The sequence below is a fragment of the Haemaphysalis longicornis genome, unplaced genomic scaffold, assembly GCF_048455015.1.
Source record: "Haemaphysalis longicornis isolate Haplotype H1 unplaced genomic scaffold, Haemaphysalis longicornis Haplotype H1 scaffold_2, whole genome shotgun sequence".
Classification (NCBI taxonomy): domain Eukaryota; kingdom Metazoa; phylum Arthropoda; class Arachnida; order Ixodida; family Ixodidae; genus Haemaphysalis; species Haemaphysalis longicornis.
In genome coordinates this window covers 18432143-18444922 of record NW_027526295.1, presented here as the reverse complement: position 1 = coordinate 18444922, position 12780 = coordinate 18432143, and the positions used below count along the sequence as shown (strand labels likewise).

Genomic DNA, 12780 nt, shown 5'->3' with positions numbered 1-12780 from the left:
GCAACAAGACGCAACTGGCTCACATCGCCCGCTTGAAGGCATTCATTCCACGCTGTGAACAGTGACTCACCCTGCGGGTTTCGTCTGTGAAGGGGGGAATTGTAACGCCTCACATACTTGGACATGTGCATGACGGATGGGCAATCCCTGGGCTAGAAGAGGAAGAGGAACGATCCTCAGGCGTGTGCGTTTGGAGCCCCGTTCGTTCCTGTGAAGCTTCTCCGTCCTGTCCAGGAAATAAACCTCCCTTTTACCGTAACAGTATTATTCGAAGCAACAAATTCGAAAAACATAGATGAACAACAAGAGCCACTTGTTTACCTTGAGCACACCAAACTTGAAAGCACTATTTAACACAAGTGTTAAGCTTGGCACAAACGGCGATCTTATCGGCTTGACTTCTACCGAACTTGCACATTTGAAGCTTGAGCCTCCTTGCACAGGAAGCCAGCCAGTGAGCGGCTGGTTTCAGCGATAGCTAAGTACCTATGCTGCCCATGGACGGGCGGCTGCTGGGCTCTCCCATTCACCAGGCCACCCACGAAAGCGGAGCTGCGCTCCCTGCATGCAGCGTGCACGGATCGTTTCGCGGGGTAGTAACGTTTCTTGCAGTGCCCCGCGAGAAAAATTGCAGAACAGGCTACATGCGAGGACGGATTGCGTTCGACGATGCCCTGCGCTACCTGACGATACTTGATTCGTGCACACTGACGCCGCTGACACTGCGTTGCTCGCGTTATCACGCCATCAAAGTCAGCTACCTCGTTAGCCACGGCCATGGAGGGCCACGGCGCAAAGCGCTGGAAAACTGATCCGCACGTAACACGTTTCACGCCAGAATCAAAACACAAGGCTTAGAATGCAAGTAGCGATCGGAACAAGTAGACAACGAATGCAGGAGCATAAAGCCGATGGCACGCGAACTGCAAGACAATATGAAGCTAGCAACATATTTAACGGCAACAAAAGGAGCACGGAAAAAAGCGGGGCGAAGCAGCTTGCCAAAATAGGATGCGTTAGGCTTACCAAGACTAGCAGCAGCAAGTTCACGAAAAGTACTCAATAAATTATTGGAAACAATCCTCCCAACAAGAAAAAAGCGCCGCGAGTCAGCCGCTGTGCAAGGCGATAAGGACGTAACGTTGCGCAGGCTTGCGGTTGGAGCCACGGCCGGAATCCCACATTGCGCGCACACGCTGTCAAACAACGTCCTCGATTGTGCAAAAAAAAAAGTGACGTCACAAGAAGTCACGTGACTAGTTTAGTTTGACGTCACTTCTGCGGGGCAGGAGCCACCGCGAGGGGGCTAGATCTCCTACCCCGCGCGGCATCCGACTAAAACCTGACCACAACCGCCGCCAAATCGGCCTAAACGCACCCAACTATGCTGGCAACGCTGTCTTTTTGGCCTCAAAATCTCTCCAACTTTGGTGTGAAAAATCGAGGGGCTTTGGCCATGCTGACAACGCTGACGACGTTGTTTTGTGCATTTCTTGTTTCTTGTTCGTCTGTCCGTGCTTTTGCGGCACCGTTTCAACAGAACGGACGGACGGCTTGTACGCTGTTGTGGTTTGAAATTGCAGCTGTTATTCCAGCTGACGTTCCTAGAGTGCTACCGAGCCTCACGTCAGTCTGCGCCTCAACTGCAAACATTCAGCTTCGACGACACAAAGCCGGAGACTTTGCGAGCTCGATTTTGTGGCCGTCTACGTCGGTGGTAGCGACAAGCTCGTCAGGAGGTACGTAAGTGTTTAGTCATGTGATATTGCGCTTTTTATACACCCGAAGAAAACACACAAGGGCCCGTGGTAGAAGTGTAGGCTCATTTTAAAGTGGGTAAGCTACGTGCCATATTTCTTGCGAACGCGCACCCGAAAGCATAGCGTCGTGATTTTTTTTTTCTTACCGGCTCATATGCGTAGCTGAGCTCGAATCTGCTAGCTATGGTGTCACTATGCTTACTACTGGTGACAGTTATTACACCGAGGTGAACGTTCACAGCCTCAGTAAGCAGAACAGGGGTTCTGGGTTGCATGCACAAATGCAAAGCGGGCACAGTTTCGGAGGCATTTATTTCGGTATCGTATGTCATCGAGACGTCGCTCACTGCTTCCATTACAGGGGCTGGTCGAAAATTTCCACTACAGCCGGTGCACGTGTACGAGTGGCCGACGGGTGACCTGCGCTGTTTCTAAAAAGAGGCAGACCTACCTCAAGAGACTGCTTGTCGATGCCTTGGGCTAAGGGCGTCACTGTTCTCGTTGCGGGTGTAAGTATTTCGCAAAATCTGCGCTTCGCAGTCTGTCTTTCGTAGGGGCAGTGCAGTGAAAGTATATTCCTGTTGAGTAGCTGGATTATATAAGCGTGCGTGCGTGCGTGTGTGTGTGTGTGTGTGTGTGTGTGTGTGTGTGTGTGTGTGTGTGTGTGTGTGTGTGTGTGTAAAAATACAATTTGCACCTGTCACCACAATTTCTGTTGTAATTTTTTAGGAAACATAATAGAGAATTCCTAGCGCTTGCATGCAGGAGTTAGAAGATGGAATGGATTCCACACGATACATGCCGCGACTTATTCTGTTCAGGGGAAAGTGAAATGGAGACACTCGATGCTAACAATGAACGAATACTGCGTACCATGTGGTGCACCCACCTGGTGTTGAGTGCATTCAAAGCTGCTGTTTCTTTTTTTTATCGCTAAGAGGTTGCTGTACATGGTCGTTTTAGAAGTCAGTTATTTATTGCAATTTACTAATGAAATTGCGTTTCGGCAAAAATTTCCTCAAGCAATGCAAGTGGGGTTTTAAGATTAAAGGAGCCTCAGGTAATCGAAGAATAGGTAGCCATCGCTACTTTTTTGCTGACACGGGGCACTCCTTGACCGGCCCCACATCGCCAGACGAGAATTTTTCTCACATTGCTCATGCCGTAGTCATCATCCTGAGTCTATTTGTGTACACTCCAGAACAGAGGCCTGTCTGCTCCATTTCCGATTTCTCCTATCCTGCTTTATCCAAATCCATCTGTTGCCCATAGGTTTTCCTCTCACACTCATCCACCGATTGTTCCGTTTTATTCAGGCCTCTCGTTCCTTGATTGCAACCTTATAGGTGTGTGCAAGTTTTTGTAACAAAAGGTGCTTTTAAACGAGTAGTGATGCCAAATTCCTTGATGAAAAATTAATCATAATGTTTGACTTCGATCTCTACGTACAGTGCTCAGCAATTGAAACGCGATACTCTGAGCGCGTGGCTGCCGGTGCTTGTTGCGCCACAGGTGAGCACTTGTGAAAGCGAGCTGATGCATTGTGGTATACGATGAGGGTGAGAGCGTTCGTGAAGCATGCTTAGTGCATCCAGGAGACAGCCCTTCAGTGTGTGGTTCTTGGCGGCGCCATAGGGGTGCTACATGCCATGGCTTCAGAACGCTGTGCCTGCGTGCTGCGCCGCGCCGTGCGAAGCTGGGCGAGCGGGCACCGCGCGCATTATGAAGAATTCGAATGCACATTTATCGCGATGTGTTATCGTGGCCCGGCGCAGCATGCAGGCGCAGCGTTTTGAAGCCATGGCATGTAGCACCCCTATGGCGCCGTCAAGAACCCCACACTGAAGGGCTGTCTCCCAGATGCACTAAGCATGCGTCACAAATGCTCTCACCCTCACCGTATACCACAATGCGTCATCTCGCTTTCACAAGCGCTCACCTGTAACGCAACAAGCACCGGCAGCCACGCGCTCCGAGTATCGCGTTTCAATCGCCGAGCGCTGTACACGGTCACTGGCCAATTATTTTGGAATGTCCAATAATTCGAAAGCATCAGTGGCACTGCCATCTACCTGGCTGTGCCAGTGTATAACGACGTCTGAAATTTCATACGGTGAAGTTATTCGTCATCTGATTTTTCTGACTTTTTGTTTGCTGCGACGAGAGGTCCAAAATGGCTGTAATCGCAGCAGCCCCAATTCTGCTCTCTTTATCCCACAGCCTTTAACTGCAATTTTCACGTTCCCTTCCTTCACATGAAGCATTACAAGTTCCTCCGTTGTGGGTTACTACCAGTGAGATTGCGTTATCCGCGCATATTTGTTTTTTCAATTGCTTTCACATTCTCTTTTTTTTATGCTAACTTCAAATTACCCATATATTGGGTTTTAGCTTTGAGTTATCAAGCAATTTCTTCTACTGAATTGCATGTAAAATTACTGGGACCTGAACATCACTTCCAATTAACTGAAAATTCTAATTGGGTGATTTTAAATCATCAAGAGTCGACTGCATTTGAATGGCTTTCTCCAGGGATTTAAAAGAGGTGAGGTACACTACTGGTTGGTATGACCTTTACTTTAATGTAAGGATTTCAGCGAGTAATAATTCTTGGTTTCTTACTCATACCACCACATCAATGGGAAAGTTCTTTCCAGATTATAAATTTTGCACAGGTAGCATTGCACTTCAGCCAACATTGGCTGCAAGAGTTCCACTTTTGTGCAAGGCTTTTGTGGTACGCTTTCTTGCATGGCTTTGGTGTCGTGCTAAACAACTTACCCCAAGGAACAAGCCATGCAGTGAGGCTTGAAAGTTTGCATGTTGTGCGGCAGAGCCAACTTTTATTTCTGTATTAATAAGCTTAAAATCAGACCTTGAAGTGAACCAGAGAATAGTAGGCCGTTTGCCCTTTGGAGCGCATGGAAAAACAACTAACGAAGCAGTGCACAGAGGAATGGCCTGAGCGGCATTTCCAGTTCGAGAAGCTCAGAGTAAAATATGTATTGAGAGGAGGCTGAGAGCAATGGATCGACGTAGGTGGACAGCTAAGGTTTTCAGGTACGTATACATGAAAAGCGTGGACACGCAGTGGTTAAGGAGGACTAGATGAAATGCAGAAACAACAGTGGAGAAGCTAAGACAGCCAAAGCAACCAAAAGGAGGCAAGGCAGATAGAAATGAATAAATGGAGAGAAGAAACGGAAGCTAAAACGTCGTTAGCAATGTACAGGGCTGAGAAATTGGACAATAGAAACGAAAATTTCTACGATAATTCTAAGGGAAGCATTTTGCTTCTTTGCCAATAGACATTTCATTTTGTGTTTAAAATATGTATTGCCTTGGTGGACTTGCTTATTTTACCCATTTTTTAAATGTAAAACTAATGCTTCACTTAATTATTCTATTGCTTCGGTTAAAGTGAAGCAGGAAACTTGTAATGCAAGTTAAAGGTGTCATGGCCATACAACTTTTCATGTGAAACACATATAAACATTTTTTCTTGCATGCTCATGCTCCCAGCGCTGCTGGAGCAGCAAAAAAAGCAAGGAAAGAACGGAAAAAAACACTTTTCAAAAATGAACAAGGGCTGGAGTTAAACAGCTGTATATCATGCTTTTCCTGACTGGGGTAAATTGAACGATGCCAACTGTTCAGCTACAAGGTCAGGATAGGTTAGGTATACAAAAAATTTCATTGCAACACAGCTTTCTAAGGCAATCTGCTTGCCATTTCTTATTTAGAGGGCACCCCTTAAGTGCCCGCTTCGCTTCTGTGGTTTCACGTCGCTGTCGGCTTCGGTATAACCGAATAAAGAGGGCACCAGAGATAAATGAGATAGAGCAAACAGGAAGGTGGAGGTTGACATCACTATTGGCTTCGGTGTAACCGAATGAAGAAGAGGGCACCAGAGATAAATGAGATAGAGCAAACAGGAAGGTGGAGGAGGAAAGTATGGTGAAAGTATGAGGGGGAGGGCAGTAAGCAGAGGCCGCGCGAGACATGCTCGGAAGCAGTGAGGCACTGTGATAAAACACCAGAGTTGCGCCCGCTGTCGTGTGTTCACTGATGACCGGGTCACTTCTGAGACACAGCAGCTATGCGCCGTCACCGAGAAGACTGCAGTTTGCACTGCAGTCTGATTTTGCATTGGGCGTATCGTAATCTTGAGCAACCTTTTTTTTCCCCTTTCTTTACTTTTTTTTCCTTTTGAGAATTATTTCTAGCTCAGTGTTCAGAGAGGTTCACAGTATACTAGTTACGTATTATCATGTTTGCGATTTCTTTTAGTGCAGCCAGTGGTGAGCAAATTCAGTGTCAGATATTCTGCTACCAGTCATATCAAAATCACTCTGTACAAACTGCAATGGAGGACAAAACACGCATGGACTGCCGACAGAGCTCAGAACATTTATTTTGCATTCCAACTTTTTAAATGCTACTTTATCTTTATACGCAGAGTGGGCAATGGTATCAGCATGCTGGACTCCAATGTGCCAGTGTATTTGTCCAACAATGCTCAAACCATAGAAGAAATCATTGTTTCTGAAATAAACCAAACAGAACAAGCTATTCTTAGTTGAGCGCCAGTTTTCTTGTGTGAGCCATGAATCTGGCGGAAAAGCCAGCTTGTTCTATTTCACACATCTGGAGAATGTAGAAATGTGTGGAAGCTTACCTCAGGTGCCACACACACCTAATTGAACATAGCTTGCAGCATATGGAAAAAACAGTGAGAACATGTCTGTTACTGGTGGCTGGTCACAGAAAAGAATGAATAAATGCCGGACTTTTTTGAAAGACAACTCTAGCAGCAAGCCACATGGTCCGCAGAAGCAGCGCGACACAGGACAGTGGGCGTGCTCACCCAGTGAAACACAGCATAACTAAATAAAAATACCTTGTATGCATTAAAATTTTCTGCCAATCCATTATGGTGACACAATTGCTACAAGCGCATTCTCATTGCACCATAATTTGCAACAGCGAATTTTGTGTTTTGTGGATGAATACCATGCTACTTTGGCTTTGTTTTTAAGCTTAATGAGTACCCAACATCGCAATAATTGTAAGTGGCCTCTCAATTTAGCGAAATGTCGATGCTCGTCTGGTAACATTGATGTAAACAAACTTCCAAGATGGCGGCGCCCATGTCTGTTTACGGCAAGTGAGTTATCGAACTCAAATACCGCTTAATAATTATTTACGGTCTATATTACGAGGTTTTCGAGCTTAGGTGACGAACCCGAAGCCCAAATAGCTTCGAAGCCTAGCGATTATCTACTGTTAAGCTGTGTATAGTACAAATACCAGTGGAATCGGCCGACCTGCTTACCGGCGTTGTTGCACGTCCCGTGGCTGTAACTTGGTTGCTTCATCGCTTGCGGCTGCGCCGTTGTTTTTATAGTACTCCTTTGATGTTCAGGCATGATTTGCCGTGAATGAAACCTGCCTGGTTGCATCGATATCGTTGAAAACCGCGAAGAATGACCGTTACGATCTACCGATCTTCGCTTCGAGAAGTTGTGACGATGCGATGACGATTGGATGTCTTGCGAGTGAGAGAGTGCGAATCAGTCAGTGATCGAACATTCTTTTGAAAACATTAAAATGTGATGAAATGTGATATTTATGAGGTTGAAATTTACGGGTAAATTTGTCCTCGGTAAGGCGAGGGCGACGCTCACAAATGTTGCACACATCGGTGGCGCAGCTGCTTGTGGTGCGGACGTTCAATGGGAGTGTGTAGCGAAAATTAGAAGTTGATTAAACACTGAAAGCGTGCATAATAACCGAACATAATAGACAGGACGAGATTGCAATAGACGTTTGCATATTTTGGAACATGCAGTGAGCACCTTGCTTACACGTTGGTTGACTTCGATGGCCAAACAATTATGGTGCTTTTTGCTTCAGCTATCAAATATTACCCCACAATGGAGTAAGCTGGAATGCTATCCCCATACACTGCAGGGTGTTGTTACGTTCTAATGTCCATGCAATGCATCCAGTACTGTGGGTCCACTGTCACTCAGCTGAATGGAAAGGAGTGCCACATTTTATCAGAAATGTGATGTGTGCCTGACTGTATCAAAATTTGCCCGGATCCACAGTACAAACGTCAGGAGTTCCTCCACCACAATTTAATCTGGCTGGTGTTGTAGTGGCCAAGGCCAAAAGGCGTTGGCTAAGAAGCTATACACAAGTTTATGCATCTTGCCTATGCCACTAGTGCGTATGTATACAAAATATGCGGGCACACATATATGCATACACCAGCATATATGCTTACGAAATGCAATGCATGCTAGATGAAAAAAAATTGTTTACCTAATGTCAATTGATGTGGTAGTGCTTGAACCGACATTAAGCACTGCTTAGTGACTGTTACTTAGTGACTGTTACTTATGTTGTTCTGTATGACTAGTACAGCTACTATTCTGGGTTCGACAGTGCATGATGACCTTGGCATTTTTTATGCTGTGAAGTTCTAGAGCGTGTGGCTAAGGCGTTGTGCTGCTGAACACGAGGTCGCCGGTTCGATTCCCGGCCACGGCGGCCGCTTTTCTAATCGAGGCGGAAAGCAAAATCGCCCATGTGTACGAGGTTGCGGCGCACGTTCAAGATCCCCAGGTGGTCAAAATTTATCTGGAGCCCTCCACTATGGTGTGCCTCATCACCTGCGTTGCGTCGGCGCATTAAACCCTACAACCAATCAGTCAAGTTCTAAAAGCGTGATGATGAACACAATATCAGCTGAATTGCATGGCCTGTTTCTTTGAAACTATTGGAGGGTAGAAGAGAAAATGTTTGGGCATGTTGGTTCATACTCACACGAGAAACATAGTGCAGTAAAAACACAAGTCAAGGACGGGACAAGTGCAAAGTTTCAACAAATTCTTTATTGCAGGACCAGCGCATATAAACACGTCTGGCTCGTAAGAGGAGAAAATGAAAAGGAAAGAAAAACAAACAGGAATAGATGAGAGACGAAAACCGCCACGTGCAGGACGAGAAAACAAAATGTACAAACCACATACAGGCATCTGGCCGCTAGAGAAACGCTACTTTTTGCACACTACTTGCCACGAATGGGGCTCCATTTTTCAAATTGATGAATACCAATTCGGTTGTGTTTTAAAGGAGTACTGACATGAGATTTCAAAGCTGAGATAACTATGTAAAACGCTTCCTTTTTATCAGGAGTTTCAACAGCAACCGTTCAGCGAAACATATTTAAAATCCATTTTAATCTTCGCCCCCACGAGAAAGCCCAGAGCGGGCCGACGTGACATCATCTGCTACGTGCCCCGAACTGCCGACGTCAGGGCTCCCGTGACGAAGCCGACGCGCTGGCTGTGGTTGGCGCGCGCTGCTCGGGCGTGTGTACACGTCATGGTTTTGGGACTGACGTCATGCTGCCCGGGCCAGTGGGGACGGCGAAGACCTCGGCCGGTCTGGGCGTGCGCGTGCGCTCGCTCGCGCGCGCTTCCAGAGAGGCAGCGATACGGCAAGAATGGTGACGCCATGTCATACATGCTGTCATGGCGGCCGCTCGGCGTTTTTTTGTCGAAACCGAAACTGGCACGAATAAACGACGCCGTAAATGAATGTTTACGCTGCGCTCGACCGTCTAATCTGTCATTCTATGATTAGTGGGCTGGTAGGCGCGCATAGCAGCGAAAAAAACGTAACATAAAAATTTCGTGTCAGTACTCCTTTAAGAAATATTACAAAAGGCAAAAGTAGCAACTGGTCCTGATAAATAGTGATTAAAAGTTCCCTCAGCTTTCTTGCAATTCTCAAACTTACTAAACTTTAAATCGGTATAAATTGGAATCACTAAGCTCACATGCCAAATTGTTTCGGTGTCTGCGCTTGTGTCACGCAGTGGCGTAGCCCCAAGCTAGCACATCAGGATGGCTAGGTTCTGCTGTCTCACCCTTCGGAAGACGCTCCTCTCCGTTTTCTTTATGCCAACGCACGGGCAGGCTATGGAGGCAGCGTCCACCACTCTAGCCAGGCCGTGGCCGACGCTGCAGCGTTCGGGACGCCGCTCCCGCGGGTTTCAAGTAACGGCTGGCAGAATCTCTGGTTTCACTCGTTGTAGAGCCACGTGTGAGAAGAATTCAAGGGATATCCCATGGGCAACTGTTGTGGGTGTCGTTTAAAGCTTTGCTTTCCAACAGTTTCTCGTTTTGATGTTTTTCTCTCTTTCACGCCTATTACAAGGCAGATGTGTTTCTACATGCTGGTCCTACAGTAAAGCATTTATTGAAAGTTAGCTCTTGTCCCGTCCTCACCCCATCCTTTGCTTCTACTGTGCTGTTTTCTGTGTTGTCTAACATTGTTACACTCTTTCTTTTTTTTTCTTTCTTGCACGCATATTTCGGCAGACTTCACAGGTTGACAAAATGACAGATGCAATTTAATAAGGTAGGGCACCTAGCAAACTTATACTAAAATTTATCTGTACTACTTGCATCACTACACACTGTCACAGCCATCACTAACTTGGGGGAGGAGCCGCACTCCACTAATGAGAGGGTGGGGATTGATGAGTGGGATCATGACTGTGCTTACAAGAAGCAGATGTGGTCCTCACTAGTGTAAGAAACTCATGGAAGCGTGATGCAGCTTCTTATGTGTGACAGTTACGAACGAGTAGAATGCCGCTGTCTCTCTTCCGCATCATCATTCCTTCTCTCGGTCTTGCCATCTTTGACATGCTGGCCACGTCATCCAGCAAGATGAAGAGCATAACATTGCCCCTTCGAAAGGGGCAGTGTTACGTCACCCATGCCTCATTGACATGGAGCCTCCTTTAAGGAGTGCGTGTGTGTTTGCTCATGCATATATGTGAAATTTCGTTGTGCCATGTAATCCTGTAAAAGGAGAAATTGATTTTTTTTCTCCTTGCAATCATTTGTCTAATTGTTACTGCCCATTTTTTTGCCAGGACCTGTTACTCCCAGGGAGCCACAAGCCAGGACGCAACAAACTTGGTATAAACTTGGCACCGCAGGTGTTATGTTGCTGGAGCCCAACTTCTGTTCATGGTCAGCGGAGTAGGGTGCCTCATCCGTTTGAGCTGCATGTTAGAGCCAGGACACTTGCGGAGCAAGAAGAAAGTGATTGCTGTGGAGCGATTCAGTGATTTTGTTGCTCATGCCCTGCCAAAGTGCAAAAAGAATAGTTTTGCAAAGAATTATTAACACTGCTAAACTTTTTTCTTTGCGTGCGACATGGCCAGCAGCGACATGGCCAAAGCATTTTTCATTTTGGTTCCTATCGCTTTGGTACGAGGGCATGGCTCAAAAAGATATCCTGAAGATAACTACATGTACGATTCTCATTGCTGGCCTTGAAAGGGGTCAACTGTTGTATACCCAACTTGGTCACTTGTAGGGCTGGCAAGCCACCTTGCGGAAGGTGCTACAAGAGGGGCGCAGCTTATCCGAAAGCGCCACAGCCCCTGCAGAAATTTTTGTCGAGTAGTGCTCCTGCTACTGCAAAACATTATGCTTCCGCGCAAGAATGACGGCGTTGCCACGCTTGAAATATGGCCAAGTTGGAACTGTTTTGCACACACTCAAGCGTTTCCGCATGTGCGCAAACGAGCGTCATGCCAAAAAAAAGCTTCTCCATGTAAAGACAAAGTTGGTAAAGGTTCTGAACGCTTGAATGAACAGGTATGCTCAAAAATTAATAATGGTAGTCAAGCAGGCAGATATATACCTGTACGGTTTAGTTGTGCACTTTGACTTCTGCATAGGTGAGAATCGGGTCCGGCTGACTGATACTGACTTGTGACTAAGTGCTGAATTTGAGGTGCTGACTGGTGATATACATACCGACTGGAACGGTCGGTACTGATTGTTACAGCCACTACATCTTGGGCCAGCAGTCACACTGTGAGAAAAGCAAAGCTGGTGAGGTTGGAGATTATTTAGCCCCTCCTGTCGGGGCGTGCCGCTCCTACACAGCAATTTTTTGGCACACTGGCCCCCATTGTCGCTGGCTGCCATCGGTAGGTCACTATCTATGAAGCCAGTCGTGGTTTTAGCCACGGCAAAGTAAAAAAAAACAGCGGAGATGGATAGATCCCGTCTTTCATCCTCTTCAGCTGACTATACACATAATCCACATGGATTGTTTATGTATTGTTGTTGAAGTGCAATTGCAGTATGCTAGAATATAATTTTCAATGGGTACGTGTGCCTTTCATGGCCATTGCTATTGTTTTTGGTGCCTACAGTTTTGTACACCTCAATGTAAGCACACAAATGACGCAAATATATTCGTTATTGCAGTTCACGAGGATGGCTTGGTGGGCTAGTTGGTGTAGCATCATAAAGGGTTGACAGCGCGTAAACATGACGACTGTCTTCTCTTCCTTGTGTCGTCGTGTTTATGCACTGTCAACCCTTCATGTTAATTGCAGTTGTACGCCTTATAGCATAAAACCTGCATTACAAGTGTATGTCGGTGTATATATTTGTGTGGATTGTTATGAATAAAATTTATTTACTAGTGCGATTCCTTTTCTTGTGTTGCATCTTGTCATTATAGTTTGTATCTGCTTGTCCAAGTGTCAGTTCTACCCGCCGCGGTGGCTCAGTGGCTAAGGCGTTGTGCTGCTGAGCACGAAGTCGCGGGTTCGATTCCCGGCAGCGGCGGCCGCTTTTCTGATTGAGGCGAAAAGCAAATCCCCCCGTGTGTACGAGATTTCGGCGCACGTTAAAGATCCCCAGGTGGTCAAAATTAATCTGGAGCCCTCCACTACGGTGCACTTCATCGCCTGCATTGCGTCGCCGTGTTAAACCCTAAAATCAATCAATCAACCAAGTGTCAATTCTACACGTAACTTTGACGGCCAGGTCCTGCTTAACAGAATGAAATGAAAATATGGCAGCAAAGCAAGCCATAAATCCTACTTTATTTTTCACTAAGTGCAGACAAAATTTTTACTGAAGAGTTGTCAGTTCGTCTGTGTACACTAGCTGGCAGGAAAGGCCTC

The 12780-nt window shown here is 46.3% G+C and overlaps 2 long non-coding RNA genes across 2 annotated transcripts; one reads left to right on the top strand and one right to left on the bottom strand.

Annotated features, from left to right (window-relative positions):
- Positions 1 to 1940: 1940 nt before the first annotated feature.
- Positions 1941 to 11073, top strand: LOC144168781 (uncharacterized). The gene is made up of 2 exons (XR_013322230.1): positions 1941 to 2269; positions 10720 to 11073. It is a non-coding gene; the product is annotated as an uncharacterized LOC144168781 (long non-coding RNA).
- On the bottom strand, positions 6169 to 8034 carry LOC144168780 (uncharacterized). The gene is made up of 3 exons (XR_013322229.1): positions 7096 to 8034; positions 6439 to 6470; positions 6169 to 6305 (listed from the first exon to the last, which is right to left on the bottom strand). It is a non-coding gene; the product is annotated as an uncharacterized LOC144168780 (long non-coding RNA).
- Positions 11074 to 12780: the final 1707 nt, after the last annotated feature.